Source organism: Lycium barbarum, chromosome 12 (genome assembly GCF_019175385.1).
Source record: "Lycium barbarum isolate Lr01 chromosome 12, ASM1917538v2, whole genome shotgun sequence".
In the NCBI taxonomy this organism is placed as follows: domain Eukaryota; kingdom Viridiplantae; phylum Streptophyta; class Magnoliopsida; order Solanales; family Solanaceae; genus Lycium; species Lycium barbarum.
In genome coordinates this window covers 88,490,781-88,502,455 of record NC_083348.1, presented here as the reverse complement: position 1 = coordinate 88,502,455, position 11,675 = coordinate 88,490,781, and the positions used below count along the sequence as shown (strand labels likewise).

The 11,675-nt window shown below is 34.9% G+C and overlaps 1 long non-coding RNA gene across 1 annotated transcript; it reads right to left on the bottom strand.

Moving 5' to 3' along the window:
* Positions 1 to 10,736: 10,736 nt before the first annotated feature.
* On the bottom strand, positions 10,737 to 11,592 carry LOC132623945 (uncharacterized). Its single transcript, XR_009576486.1, has 2 exons — positions 11,265 to 11,592; positions 10,737 to 11,038 (listed from the first exon to the last, which is right to left on the bottom strand). It is a non-coding gene; the product is annotated as an uncharacterized LOC132623945 (long non-coding RNA).
* Between the last annotated feature and the right edge of the window lie 83 nt (positions 11,593 to 11,675).

The window sequence follows — 11,675 nt, the reverse complement described above, 5'->3', positions numbered from 1 at the left end:
GACGCTTGTGAGCGAAGCTTTTAGTTATTGAAGGAGAAGTTGACTACAGCTCCAGTTCTAACACTTCCTGAGGGATCAGATGGCTACGTTATCTATTGTGATGCCTCAGGCGTCGGGTTAGGTTGTGTGTTGATGCAGCATGGCAGAGTTATAGCCTATGCCTCCCGACAGCTCAGAAAGCACGAGAGAAATTATCCCACCCATGATCTGGAGTTAGCAGCGATGATTCATGTCTTAAAGATATGGAGACATTATCTATACGGTGTGCATGTTGATATTTATACAGATCACAAGAGCCTCCAATACATTTTTAAGCAGAAGGAGCTGAATTTGCGGCAGAGGCGGTGGCTAGAGTTGCTGAAAGACTATGATGTTGACATTCTATACCACCCAGGAAAAGAAAATGTTGTAGCAGATGCACTCAACCGTAAATCTATGGGTAGTTTGTCAGGCGTACAGCCGGAACAGAAAGAGATAGTCCGTGAGATTTGCCAGTTAGCTAATCTTGGAGTTTGTTTGGCTGATTCTGATAATGGCAGGGTTTCTGTTCGAGGAGTTGCTGAGTCCTCTATCATAGAATAGATAAATAAACACCAGTACGAGGACCCTATTCTTGTACATCATAGAGATATAGCTCTTCAAAAAGAAGAGACCCCATTCGAGATTGCACTTGACGGAGTGCTACGATACAAAGGTAGATTATGTGTACCTGAGGTTGCAGGGTTACGACAACAGGTTATGGGAGAGGCACACTATACTCGTTATTCTGTTCATCCAGGGTCAACGAAGATGTATCATAACCGCCGATGCTTGTATTGGTGGTATGGCATGAAAAAGGATATAGCAGAGTTTGTTGCTCAGTGTCCTAATTGTCAATAGGTTAAGATCGAACACCAGAAGCCTGGGGGATTATTACAGGAGATGGAGATTCCAACCTAGAAATGGGAGGTAATCAATATGGACTTCGTCACAGGTCTACCTCGCACTCCGCGAAAATATGACTCTATTTGGGTCATTGTTGATAGGTTGACAAAATCAGCCCACTTTCTTCCAGTCAGGACTACTTATTCAGCTGAGGACTATGCCAAGTTGTACCTTAAGGAGATAGTGAGACTTCACGGGGTTCCCACAGCTATTATTTCCGATAGAGGAGCCCAGTTTACAGCCAACTTCTGGAGATCCTTCCAGGAGGGATTGGGGACACAAGTGAGTCTTAGCACAGCATTCCACCCTCAGACTGATGGACAGGCCGAGCGTACTATTCAGACACTACAAGATATGTTACGGGCCTGTATTATGGATTTCAGGGGTAGCTGGGATGATCATTTGCCACTTATTGAGTTTTCCTATAATAACAGCTACCATTCGAGTATTCAGATGGCACCGTATGAGGCCTTGTATGGGAGGAAGTGCAGATCACCTATTGGTTGGTTTGATGTTGGTGAAGTTAGGTTGATAGGCCCAGATATGGTTCAGCAGGCTGTTGATAAGGTGAAGCTTATTCAGGAGAGATTACTGGCAGCCCAGAGTCGGCAGAAATCATATGTAGATAATCGACGTCGACACTTAGAATTTCAGGTTGGTGACTGGGTGTTATTGAAGGTGTCACCCATGAAGGGTGTTATGAGGTTCGGCAGGAAAGGGAAGCTAAGCCCAAGATACATTGGGCCTTATCATATTATCCGTACGGTAGGCCGAGTTGCCTACGAGTTGGACCTACCATCTGATTTGGAAGCAGTGCATCCAGTCTTTCACGTGTCAATGCTTCGCAAATGTATAGGCAATCCTTCCAGAGTATTTCCCGTAGATGACATCCAGGTGACAGAGGAGTTATCCTACGAGGAGCAGCCTGTATCCATACTTGATCGACAAATTAGAAGGTTGCGAACTAAGGACGTGGCTTCCGTCAAAGTGTTATGGCGAAACAACAATAGGGAAGAGATGACCTGGGAAGACGAGGAGGAGATGAAGAACAAGTACCCTTACTTGTTCCCTACACCTACAGGTAACTCAAACTCCTCACTTGGTTATATTGATTGCCTGATGAAACTGTATATTATAACGATAAGGGAAACCTTCCCAAAATTCTTATAGAACCTTACGGGACCAAGTCAACATTCGAGGACGAATGTTCTAAGGGGGGGGGGGGGGAGGATGTTATACCCCGTATTTTTATACGTCGAGTTATTCACAAGAGAATCGACTCAAGTTAAAAGACGGGATCATTCTCGGACACGGAATAGAAACCCTTAATTTTCAATTTCTAAATTAGAACTAATTGTTTATAAATTTTATTTAGTATAAAGAAAAAAAATATTATTATTGGAGATTAGGAATTAATTAATTGTGATTAGATTATTAAGTGGTAATTAGTAATTAATTAAATTAATTAAAGTTAATTACCTTGGTGGGCCCCACCCGAATGTTAATTAAAAAAAAAGAAAAACAAATCCCAAATGGATGAAACATAAGGGAGGCACGTGTAGGTCCTAGGAAAGACATATATATAGCATCAAAATGACTCCTAAGTCATTGCTTTCAACATTTACAAAACAAGAACAAAAAAAAAACAAAGAAGAGAGCTTGAAGCTCTCGGCCATGGCTGTTTAGCCGAGCAAGATAGGAAAAAAAAATAGATTTCAAGTGTGATTAATACCTCAAGGTGTTGTAATTATTCAAGTGATTAGAAAGTTTAAGGAGCCTAGTTTATTAAGGTAAGATTTGATCTTTTTAAGCACGTTTTGGTGGTGATTAAACTTGTATAAATTTGGTAAATGTGTGATGAATGTAAGAAGTTGTAGATGTTGATGTTGAAATGTAAATTGAGCTGTGTAGGGGGGGCTGCTTTAATTGTACATGGTAAATTGATTTTTAAGTGACAATATGGTTGTTGTTATCATAAATTATATGGTGAAAGAATGAAGGAATTAGATATAAGGTTAAAGTTGTGTTGATATGAACATGTTGTTATCCTTATGGAATTGAAAGAATTGAAGATATGATTATGTCCATAGGTTGTTGTTGGTGTTTCTGTGTTAACAGGAGGGTAATTGGAAATTCGGGTTAAGCGAATATATAGAGGAAATGTTGCCCGATTTTCGTTAAGTCTTTAACTAATAGGAAACCCTAAACGAGGTTGTGTAAGCTAAAGGATAAGTCCTATAAACAATGGGTTGTAGATTTGTGAACTAGAAAGTATAGGTACTAACGATAACGTTACTCTTATACTAAATAGGCTAAAAGAGCGACGAGGCGAACGGATTTACGAATAGTCGCTAGCAGGTATGTAAAGTTGTCTCTTCTTTCTCTTGGCATGTCTTAGATCTAAGAGATGAATGATATGAACTTTGGGGTAATTCTATTCATAAGCTTAAGTGTGATTTATGATTCTTATTCACTTTTTGATGTTAGAATTCTCATGTGATTGAGCCTCCCCATGCAGTTTTCTGTACGTTGGGTAGTAGCCGGTATATATCCGTTCCTATTCTCAGGAACTCTATGATAACTAATGCTCGGACTTCTATAAGATGTTTCATACTTTATTGACATATGACTATGATTCCTAAGACTCTTTTGATATACTTTATGATGACATTCGAGGGTTGTTTGATATGTTCCGAGTGGCATTCAAAAGGTATTTGATATGACTACTGTCTTGATTTTTAAATGATAGCTCGTGTTGATTATTCCATTGAGTCTTTGAAAATGTTTTAATTTGCATATGGTTGCTCACTACTCCACTCGTGCAAGTCTCAATATGTCTTTCACTGAGTCCCGGGCCAGGACAGGTTTTCGTGCACAGCTTCACTGCATTGTTCACCGAGTCCTTCACCAGTGGGCCAAGACACGTTATATGTATATGTATATGATGATATGATGACATGATGATATGATGATACGATGATGGTGGCCAGGATGGCATATGATGACTTTATTCACTGAGTCCCTCACTAGAGGGCCGGGACACGTTATATATACATGATAATGATATGATTTTATTCACCGAGTCCCTCACTAGAGGGTCGGGACACGTTATATATACATATGTACAGGATGATTATCTAATTATGTCACTGAGTCCCATAACTGGTTGAGTATGACTTATGTTATTGACATGTGCGATTTGTGTTTCAAAAGGCAAGTGTTTTGGCTATTCTGGACATTGTACTTATTTTCTGTACTCCTTATTTCAGATATGATCCTGTTTACTGTATTTCATGCTTTACATGCTCAGTACATACTCCGTACTGACCCCCTTTCCTTGGGGGGCTGCGTTTCATGCCCGCAGGTGCAGATACTCGCTTTGGTGATCCGCCAGCTTAGGATTCCCTTTCTGCTGTCTTGGATAGCTCCGTTGTTCCGGAGCCTAGATTCTGGTACAGACCCTTTTGATGTATATATGTATATGTTGTCTAGGGGTACGACGGGGCCCTGTCCCGTCATATTTCACTGTTGAAACTCTTAGCGGTCTGTAGACATGTATGTGGGTTGTATTCAGATGTGTTCGGTTATGTCTATATGATCGTTGTGGATATTCTGTCATTATAGCAGCCTTGCCGGCTTGCAATATATTATCATTTCGTAGTGGCAGCCTTGTCGGCTTGCGTAGTATTTTCATTCGTAGTGGCAGCCTTATCGGCTTGCGTAGAATAATGACATATACAGTGGCAGCCTCGTCGGCTTGCGTATGTTAATACGATGTGATTAATTGAGGGCCTATAGTATCATTCCGATAATGTTTGACAGGTACATACGGGTGTCCAGCTTGGGCACTAGTCATGGCCCACGGGGCTGGGTCGTGACAGTACGTGAGCTGCCAAGAGGTTTAATACATTGTGTAACTGCAATATTGTCCCCTAAAGCATTCTGCGTGTCCAATTGTTTAAAAAAAATGATTTGTTGGCTGAATAGGCTGAGGGATGGTCCCAACCGTTTTTCAAGAATTGTGCTGCTTAGTTTATTTTGTGAGCTTAAACCTTGGTTGGCTTGCTGCAATATTTTCTATGGTTAGTGTTTATGGATTAAACTTGCTGGGTTGAGAATTTAATATATTTGAACCTCCTTTGGTACATAATGATGGAAGTTGTTTACAATGTTAAATGAGGTATGATAGTGAACTTTAGGTATAAAAAAATGACTTTGGTGCATTCACCACTTTGTGTTGTTGTTATTCTTCATCGGATGATCATTTTTTTGTCACAACATTTTTGACCAAGAATTAGTTGCCATTGATTTGAGTGAATATTCAACCATGAATTTTGTTTCAATCAATTCGGGAGCTTGCTTGTGTGCGTAAACACTTTCATGGTGTCATTATGTTTGGAACTTGGTCTAAAATGAGCTGATGAAAAGGGTGCTCATTGTCTTGCTTTGAATGGACTACGTAACTCCATCTTTTTGTGCTTTGGTATGTCACAATGAGACTTACTGAATGAGCTTTATTGATGATTGATTTCGTGGTGATTTTGTTGGGAGAATACCCTGATATGGGGAGTCCTCTATGTAGTTTAAACATGCTTAATATGGTTTCTTTGTGACTCTTTTTTGGGAACTTAAATGGTCTAAATGGTGTTCAGATAGTTCAAGTTTTAGGGGCACTGTTTCTGATATTTGCTGAAGTGTGTTTGTGCTTAACTGACAAGGGAACCCCAACATCTCTTTTGTTATTTTTTTACTCAGTTGCAAGTTCTCAAGTACTTGTTAAAAAAAAAAAGGACTTCTAGTTCATCAGAAGCATTTCAAGGAGGAACAAATCACGTCATGGAGGAAGATATTTTTTTTGCCTATCATTGTTGCCCAGCTCAGAACACATGTTAATAGGGAGCTGCTCCTAACTCTGGCTTTCACTGTTTAGTTACACCGGGGACAATGCGATATTTTAAGTTGGGGAGGCTGTATTTTGATAAATATTTTTGTGCTGGGGTGTGATATGTCGGATGATAATTTGATAGATTGATTTTTATTTTGGTATTTATTATGACATTAATATTAGTATGATTTTTTTTAAAAAAAACAAATTGCTAGCTTCTTTAGTTTTTTTATTTTAATAGTTAAGTTGAATGGTTGGGATGCGATTTGTGCCTCTTGGCCAACCTTTGGGTTGCTTGGTACGAACTTATTTAAACCTTGGCATATGGATTCTTGATTCTTGAAAAAGAAAAAATTGAAGTGATGATTCTTGTTGTGACCTCTAGATTCAATTTTTGGCTCTTATGTTCACTAATTAGTCTCTTTAGGCTATGAGTGGCTTTTTGAGTTCATTTATTTCAATTGGATCTTGGATACATATTCCACTTGGATTTTCATGTGCCATGTGTGGTGAGGTTTTTGTGAGTTCTTTTGTATTATTTGTGGTCTAGATCTTGCCTGGAATGTGTTTCAAGACGAAATCCTAGACTACACTTGGTTTGAAAAATGATGTTAGGCCTTCCTTGGACCGTTTTTGTGCCTTAAATTTTCTACCCTTGCATATTTTCCCTAGTCAACCCCTTTTGAGCCTTTAACTTTTTCTTTGACAACCATGTTACAATCTTTACCCCGTTCTTTATTGATCCATCTTTTGGTACCCTACCTCTTTAAGTGCGTTGAAAGTGCAAACATACGTTTGAGGGTGATGGTTGGTAAAGTGTGATGTGGAAGTTAGTTGAAAGGTGAAAGTGAAAAAGAAAAGAAACAGTGGTCTTCCTTGAAAGTATGAAAAAGGAAAAAAAAAATAAACCAACAACAAAATGATTGAAGAAAAATGAAGGAAGAATAAAGAGTTGTGAATAATGGGAATACTAAGTGGTGAAAAGAAAATACGAAGAAAATGGTGGAAAAGTTTTAAAGGAAGTGTGCTTTGATTATTGAAAATTGTAGTGTTTAGGGAGGTTTTTGAGTCACTATTTCCAAATTATGCTTCTACCTTAACCAAAATCCTGCATTACAACCCTTTAAGTCCTAAGTGATTTTGAACCAAGTGTGTCTACATTAGTGGAGATATACATGAAGGGCAAGCTTATGGTACTACTTGTGCACTAGAACATCTTTGTGAGAAAGAGAGTTAATTCTTTCCATTTGATATCTCATTTGTGTTTTAAATTGCATTTTGTGAGTTGAGATTCTCTCTTAATTGTGAGGGCACATAAGAATTGAGTTGTGAATTTGTTCCATATTCCAATTGAGATGAATGAACACAAAAAAGTTGTTTTGTGATAATGAGGCAAATTTTGAAGCTTTAGTGTCATGACTTAATTACTGGTTTGATTAACTTAGTGTTGGATCACTTGAAATGAAATGAAACTTTTGAGAAGTTGGTGATTCATATTTCTTGGATTAATTGTTGGTACCAATTAAAGCCGTGTTTTTATACGTAAAGTAAACTTTTTGACTTGGTATGATGTTGGTGCACTATTGAGCTATTCCTTGGAAGGAGATCATGGGTTTTGTGCTTAAAGAGACAAAATGATAAGGAAATAAAGAGCGTGTTGGAAAAAGCAAACAACATTTTAGGTTTACATTACCTAAATTTTTACATTATTATTATTAATTCTCCTTCCTATTTCTTTCAAATTTTTATATTCTTATTTGAATTCATGTATACTGATTAATTGGTTACTCCATATTTAACCTGAAATGTTTTCACATATTTTTTTTTCAAAAAAAATTATATAAGGTGTTAAGCATATCATCTAAAGAAGTTAGAATCGTGAAAAAGTAGTTTTGACTAAGAAAGATTAAATTAGTTTAATATAAAATATGACATTAATATTCAATTATATATTTTTTAAGAAGAAAAGTTCACTTCGCGCGTATATAAATATTGCATTTTTCATATAGTTCGAATAAAAACACTAAGGGGTCGTTTGGTAGCTAGTTAGGATTATGCAGGTATTAGTTTTATAGGTATTAGTAATGCAGGTAATAGTTATGCAAGGTTTAGTTAGGCATAAATTATCTTTTTGAATGTTGGTTTATTATATTAAAAGTTAATAAATATTATATACTTTTTAAAATTAAAATGGGTGAAAATCATTTTCACCCCTCAAACTTTGCTTTGAAAATCAAACTCTGTTCTCAACTTTGAACAATAGTCATTCTTCCCCCTTTATCCTAATTGGCTTTTTTAAATTCCTATTTTACCTCTACATTATCAACTTTTCTTTTTTTACTTTTACTTTTCTAAAATCATGTTTTTTTTTTATCTCTTTAATCTATGTAACAAATTTTCTATAAAAAATAAATATTAGTTTCGAGACGGAAAAAGAAAAGTCAGAAATACTAGTTGAGTATATTAATGTCGTTCTATAATGAAATAAATGAGAAGAAAAAGAATTTCTTTTAATTAATAATAATCAAAACTCTGATATCTATTTATACAAGTAAAAAATAATAGATAATAATAACTTTATAAATATCTTTCAATGCAAGTAATATAAAATAATTAATAAAAATAAAGGTATCTTCTATAACAAATTCCTAAAAGAGGTATTTAATTTTAATGTGATTTAAAAAAGAGTGAAAATCATTTTTACCCCCCAACTTTGTTTTGAAAATCAAACTCCCCCCCTCAACTATGAACAATAGACACCCCCCCCCCCCCCCTCCTTTATCCTATGCAATGTTTATTTTACCCCTTGACATTTTCAATCCTCCATCTATATAATACCTTTTTATATTATATAAATTTTATTTTTTTAACCTAGATATTTATAGATTATTATTTAAATTCATAATATAAGTAGAATAATCCTTTTATGAATCTATCACAAAATCGAATGTTACTTTTTATGATTGTTATTTTAATACACACACACATATTACTTGTTATTTTTACATATATATGTGTATGTAAATTTAAGTTTCACTTCTATCTTATTTACGATTGTTAATATATAAACGAGTCTTTGTTGTCATTAATGGAATATTTTAAACGAAAATGGCTCAAATATACCATCGAACTATTAGAAAAGGTTCATTCATGCCACTCGTAATAGTTGGGCTCAAAAATGCCACCGCCGTTATCAAATTTTGCCACGTGGGATTAACTAAAACCTTCATTTTAAGAGTGTCATATATGAGTCATTTTGTAGTTCAGTAGCATATTTGAGCCTTTTCCTAATTCCAATAGAAACCTCAATCTGTTCTAATTTTATGTAACTAGTTTGTTCCTTAAACTAATAACATTATTATTTTACATAAAAAAAGAATTATGCTCCCTTATTTAATTGGATTATGAATCTAATATTATTCTACATCCTTCAAAAAATTTACGTACTTTATGATCTTTAAAAATATTTAACAATAAAATAAAATTTATTTAAGAAAAAAAAGAGGCGGGTACAAAAAAGAGTACACTAATGAGGTGTAGATGAGTAAGAAAAGTACATATGAGTGTGACATATTTGAGCCTTCCCCCGACCACTATTAATACCCCAAATTTTACTCATATGCAACTTTTCATACTCATCTACACATCATTAGTGTACTCTTTTATAAATTTGTCTCTTTTTTAATTAAATAAATTTTATGTGTTTTTAATTTTTTTTAAAGAGCCGTAAAGTAAGTAAAAATTGTGAAGGATGTAGAATAAGATTAGATTCGTAATCTAATTAAATAATAGAGCATAACTTTTCCATGTAAAAGAACAATGTTATTAGTATACGGGACAAACTTGTCCTTACAAGCTTGTTACATAGAATTAGAAGAGATTGAGGTTTATATAGGAATTGAGAAAAGGCTCAAATATCCCGCTGAATTACGAAATGACTCATATATGTCAGTCGTGAAATGAAGAATTTAGATAATGCCACGTGGCAAAATATGATTGTAGTAGAATTCTTTTAGCGAGTAATAACATATATGACCCAAAATGGTAACGGCGGTGGCCTTTTTTGCCCAACTATTAACGAGTGACATGAATGAGTCTTTTAAATACCTGGGTTAAAAAAATAAATTTTATATAGTATAAAAAGGTATTATATAGATGAAGGATTGAAAATGTCAAGGGTAAAATAGACATTGCATAGGATAAACGAGGGAGAATGTCTATTGATCATAGTTGAGGAGGGAGTTTGATTTTCAAAGCAAAGTGATTTTCACCCAAATTAAAATATTTGTTTACAATTAAAATTAAAATATTATTTTTTTAAAAATATTAAAATATTATATTAAGAAATTATATAGAATATTTGTTTAGAAAGGAAAATATTTAAGTGGGGAATGATCAGGGTAATATTGTCATTTTAACTTTTTATTCATGTACTCCCTCCTCATCAAAAAGAGTGTTCACTTAGCTTTTTTTTTCTTGAGTCAAAAAAAATGTTCACTTATCAAATCAAAAAAGAATTAACCTTTATCTTTCCAGATTTGCCCTATTAATTGTTGTGTGATCAAATCTCTATACCTATTTAATTAAGGATAATTTGATCAAATTACCCATTTTTGTCTAGGGGTTAGTATTTTCTTAAGAGTTGTGTGAATGGCTAAGTAGACACTCTTTTTTATCCGGAGGGAGTATTAGTTATTTCATCTTCTATCCCTCATAACATAATACATAAATTCCCTCATAACTTATACATGTATTAGTTATATGGGTTTCTAAATTGCAAACCAAACAACAACAACAACAACAACAACATACCCAGTGTGATCCCACATGACAAATTGCAAGCCAAACGTCGAACTAATTTTATACATGAATAAATTACTTCCTGACTAGCTACCAAACGCGATATAAGTATGCAGAAATCAATATATGAATAAGGTGTCTCTTTACTTACTACCAAACGTGATATAAATTAATACATAATTAACTTGACTCTTGTCCAGCTATAAAGCCCTAAATTCAGTTGAACCTATAAAGTCCGCTTTACATCTATCTCTGTCTATATATCCTCCTTTTTTTATCCAAGTGACTTTAATCTACTGAAAGGTATTTATATGTTCATCAGCAAATCAGTGTATATGTACATCATCAAATTGATTGGCTAGTGGATTCGGCGTCATCAGCGATGTGCTAAAAACAGTCCATGCCCAGAGCAAATATTGTAGTCAATATCTAAACCACAGAAGAAATGGGGAAAAGAAGATTAAAAAAAATTAAAAAAAAAAAATAGGAAACTTAAATATACATAGGGCATCTATCCTTTTTCAGGATCATTTGTGCACTCTTCTTTTCATGTACATCGCAATGGATGACAAAATATTCTAAATCCTAGTATCTGTACATTTGGGAACAATTTCGCCTCAGTAACATAAAACTTTTAAGCTTGATAACATCTTACCTTTTCAGTGCTTTTCAATTTGAAGATTTCCAGCCTTATAATTCATATCAATGATATCGTGATTTTGGTTCTGATTTGTTCAGTTAGTTGCTGCTGCTTTGGTCCAATCTGGGACTGATTTGGTTCATTTTTGTTTGTGATTTGGTGTGGGTCTAGTGGGTTGCAGGTCGCCAGGTCACGGCTTTAAATGGCAGTCAGTACTAGTTGTAATGGCTTTAAATGGCAGTCAGTACTAGTTGTAATGGCTTTAAATGTCAGTTAGTACTAGTTGTAATTATAAGTAGTTGGATTTCGCTTTCTAGTTTTCTGTAATCATATAAAGTTGAAACGTTCAAAGAAGAGCAAGTAGCATTGTCTTCTTATTGATAACGTCCAAATACACTCCTCAAAGAGAAAGTGTACACGGTCGTA